Raw genomic sequence first — 4,762 nt, 5'->3', positions numbered from 1 at the left:
TCCACCAGCTGAGCTTTCTTGCCCTCAAATTGCAGGTACATCTGAGGACCTGCCACTTAGGATGGAGACCAAGATTTCTACCCTCTTAGTGAACTCCACCAACACCCCCAAATGGGGACAGGGCCTCCCTGTTTAGCCTGGGAGAGAGAGGCCACTCAGCTGGTCCCCAAGTGCCTCCTGGCCCAGGCACTTCCTCTGGCCGTGCTTGCAAAGGCATGTGAACAGGGCATGGCTGGCTCAGCCAGCCTACTAAATCTGGAATCATTTTCACACTGTCTGTCCTGTCATTGACTTTGGACGCACTGCACAGGGGCAGGCTTTATGTCTTCTTCCACAAACTGAGGAAAGTCAGTGGAATATCCACACTTGATGACTTTTCTTATAAAAATAAACAATTAATGACCACTTGAAGAAACCCATGGCAGCCTAGAGCAAAAAAAAAAAAAAAAAGAAAAAACACCATGGGCAAAGTTTGGGCAGTGGCATGGGCAGGTGGAGCAGCTCCCTCTTTGGTTAAGACAAGAGATGATGGTGCTGTTGAAAGGGATCCTTGGGGCAGCTCAGCCCTTTGGGACCAGGGAGAGGACCAGGGTTACCTGAGATTCAGGCAGAGGAAGGAAGTGAAGACCAGAGAAGGAACACCTTCAGAAGCAAGTTCCTTTTGTAGATTCTCTTGGGTTTTTCAACCCCTAATTCAAAAGCCAGTAAAGCTGTGATTCTATGTATTTCCCAGGTTGACAGAATTCTTGAGTAAAAGAAGGATCATAGTCTAGCACTTAGCACCCAGTAAATTTATAGCATGTTTACTGAATGGATGAAACGCTGAACTGATACTATTAGTGGTTTTTGACTAGAGGGCATCACTCCTACCGCTTAAAAATCTGGAGTGCTTCATTGTGGAAATGTTGCACAGATAGGAAGGAAGGAAGGAGAGGAAAACAGAAAATGGATTACCTTTTTTGTTTTTTCATTCTATGACCACATAAAAAGCACAGGTTCGGGTTAGAGTTGTGGACACTATATAGGACTAGAAGATGTAAGAGAAGTTAAGAGGGAGAAAAGAAATTCGGTAGAATAATTTTCAAAGATAGCTAATTTTTGGATTTGTAAATTATTTTGTAAAATTTTGAAATTTATTTAATCTTGGTGCAATTGAAACAGAAACAGGCATGATAGTGTATTTTCTCAGAGCTCTAAGCCCTAGGAAGGGCAACCCTGAGGGGACTGGGTCTGCAACCCCACTGGGCAAGGCCTGTTTCCACCTACAGGTGAGACCAAATAGGCTAATAACTACGAATCACTGGCTTTTCAGAAAAGATGCTACAGAAGGGCGTCTTGATTGGTGTGTGTGTGTGTGTGTGTGTGTGTGTGTGTGTGTAATCCCACCCATCTTGTCCAGGTGCCTGACAAAGGTCTTTTCCCTTTGAACTTTTGGCTTCGAGTACCTATCCCCTGCCCACCTCAAGCTACCTTCCCCGGGAATTTATTCCCTAACAGCAAAGAAGTATGGTTCACTTTTCTGTAGTACTGGATTTGTCTGTAACCGTTAGTGCTCTTTTCTGGAAAAAGATTTGGTGACATTCGTTGTATTTAGACTAGATTGTTCCTTAGGAAACTGGTTTGTTTTTGCTTCCTTTTATTGGTTGAAATAGGAACTATCCCTCTACTAAATGTTTCTCTTTCTTTGTCAATCAAAGCTGTTTTGTATTTCCCGAGCAACAAAATGATTTAAAAATGAAAGAGAGGGACAATCTTAGCTTCTAATGGTCAGACAGTACTAAAGGCATATTTATGTGCGCCTGGCTGATGCTGACTTCCGGAGAGTGCTCACTGGTAAACTGAAGGCTGAGAGACAGAAAAGATGGAAAGCCAGCCCTCAGGCCACAAATCAGCTTCATTTTTTTTTTTGCAGAGGGGAAAAGTGGTTTCAGATTCTGCATTTGTAAAAGGAAGTTATTAACTTGGAGTTCTCTGTCAGCAACACTGTGCAGAGTTGTCACTGCTTTTCCAACCCTGGCCCTAGGAACGGTGTGGAGGTCAGTGGTGAGGGGACAGGGACGGGGGCAATTCCTTCGGAGGAAATGCTTTGGCCAGCCTGGGCAGAGCTCGGTGGTGGTGTAAACTCTTCCTGAGCCTCTTCTTTTCCTCTGTCTCCCTTCTTCTCTCAAATAATATGTGGTGGTGAAGAAAAATATTTTTTTAAATTAAAAATCAGCGGATGATTATATATGCTTATCTTATTCTCAGGGTAGATCCTCCCCCTTGCAGAATCCCCCTGAAGCTCAGTGTCGGTGTGCAGAAGGTGGAGGGGCTGCTGGGCTCAGCTTGCCAGCCCGCTTGTACCCCGGCTGATGAATCAGTAGTAGAACTTTGCTCGGCAATATTTGTATGGAAAATGCAATGTTTGCACAATGAAGCTCTCCAGATTTTTCAGCGGTAGGAGTGAAGTCAGTTTACAATCAATGATAACAGGTTTCCCTCCCTACCACTGCCGCCAATAGTATCTGACTTCAGCAAAATGGTGGTGTCCAGCAGGAGGTCCAGCAATGCAGGTTTTAATCGGAAAATTTAATTTTATATACAATTCACAGTTTGTGCATGGTGAGAAGTGTTCCTCCCTGCGTGGACTTTCCGGACTCGGCTCTGAGAAAAAGGAGTTTCAATTTATGTAACACCTTTCTCAGCAAATAATGCCCCAAAGCACTTCCTGGCAATATATGGCTAGTGTTGCTCAGGAAGCTACTGCAGAAGTCTTTCTCAAAATTACCCTGGATATTTATTTGGACCAATTAAAAGAAGTGGCTGCATTTCATACAAATCCGATTTTAATGCAGACATTAAATTGGCCAAGATTTCAGTGTGGAGTCTCTCTGTCTCCCAGCACGGCTGCACTGCGCTGTCTTTGCATGGATTTGCTCCCTTATAAGGCAACTTTCCGCCGGGGCTCATTGTGTTTTCCCAGTAGGCTTGTAAACTCTCAGAAGAGAAGCCCATAATGGAAATGTTGACAGAGCCTTTTATACGCAGGGCCCTGGGCTGCAGTTTCTGGACAGCTGGCTGGGTGTGCTGCTTGCCTAGGCTACTCATGACGAGTCGATGACAAGGTCCCACATCGGCTCAGGTGGGGAGGACAGGAGGGTGGCACGGCTTCCCCTGCGCCATGGAGAGATGCCAGCCCTGACTTAAATCACTGTGTTAGGACTGGCTGGGTTCAGAAGGAGCAGGGCTGATTTCTCTGAAAAGGGGAGCAAGAGGATGCTTTAGGGGGATATCAGATATACACTTGGCATGGGCAGATCAAGACAGAGTCAGAGGGGGGAGGTGGAGTCAGGGGGGAGGCGGAGTCAGAGGGGAGGTGGGGTTGGGGGGGAGGCGGAGTGCAGGGTGGGAGGCAGAGTTGGGGGTGGTGAAGGCTAAGTCTAACCTCAGGGAACAGCCTTTGGGTTGAAGAGGGGTCTGGACCTTATCACTGAGTCCTCCTTACCCAGGTTCAGTTGGGAGAGGTAATGAGAGAGTCTCAAGTCAACCCACCCTGCATCAGGAAGAGCTGGGGAGGGCAGCAGGAGAGGCCCTGTCCACCCAGTGTTGTCCTGGGTCCATTTTCCCCTCCACTTATGGGAGGCAAGTGTCCTGTTGGTGTCCCCTGTCTTTTCCTGATAGCATATGGGAGGGAGTCCCTGTGTCCCAGTTCTGGGTGCTGGGCCCTTTCGGCTCTAGCTATAGTTAATGCCAAGTGGGGGCAACAGTGGCTTAACCAGAACCACCCAGCCCACTTTTGGCCACTCTTCCTGTTCTGCCAAGACCTAGGATGAAATTGCCAAGGCCCTGGCTGGGCAGGTGGGAAGCAGAGCTGGTTTGTACTCATGGCCTCTGCTTCTTGCGAGGCTGCCCCAGCTGGGGCCATTTATCCACCTTGCCAGGTTTGATCCTTACAATAGTACAGGGGGACATCTCACCCGGGGGCAATCTGAGGCTCAGAGATTAGGCCACTTGCTTGGCTGAGTCACAGAGTCAGATGGTGCCCACAGACCTGTCTCCACAGCCTTGTGTTCTTTCTTCTGCAAGGAAGACAGGAAAGGGCCCAAAACAAGGAAGGGCCAAGCCAAACCCACCATTAGTGTTACCTCAGAAGAGAGTGAGGAGGGTGTTTGGGGAGCTGAGATCTTCCTGGGACAAGGGCAGTTGTATCCTGGCTGCAGGCAGCAGGGGCCTGGAGGGGGAAACAAGCCCGGGGAAGCTAAGGCTGAGTCAGGGACACCAGCAGGCCCTGACTTCTGCTCACTCCTGTTCGAGGATCCTAGGTTGACTAGTAATGTCTGCTCTGGACCTGGAGAAGAGAGTAGCAGTTATTGAGAATGTATGCACAATCCCTGGGTTTTAGGTATTTCTCAGCTTTGAGATTATTTTTAATTCTGACAAATGCTCATTATTTTCCAAAAACAGGAATTTCACTGTCCCTTCTCTTATGAACATGAGTCCGCAGCTTTGGAGTTGTTTGGTCAGGAGCCCTCTAAGAGAATAATCAGACATGTATAAAAGCAAGGTCTGAGAGTTCTTGATGAGAGTTTAAAATTCAGAGAACACAGGAAGGATTTATTTCTTTGTGTATATTTATACTTGTTTCTTAGTACATCTAGGCACTACAAATATATACTCATTTACTCCTCTTAATCCTATGACTAAATCCTAGGATTAAGTATCATCATTAGCCTAGTATCCAGTCCCAGTATCATCGCCATTTTACATATTGGATAACTGAAGC

The sequence above is a fragment of the Otolemur garnettii genome, unplaced genomic scaffold (genome assembly GCF_000181295.1).
Source record: "Otolemur garnettii isolate 467f Iridium unplaced genomic scaffold, OtoGar3 scaffold00034, whole genome shotgun sequence".
NCBI lineage: Eukaryota > Metazoa > Chordata > Mammalia > Primates > Galagidae > Otolemur > Otolemur garnettii.
The sequence above is the reverse complement of the archived record's forward strand: the minus strand, read 5'-3'. Positions refer to the sequence as shown.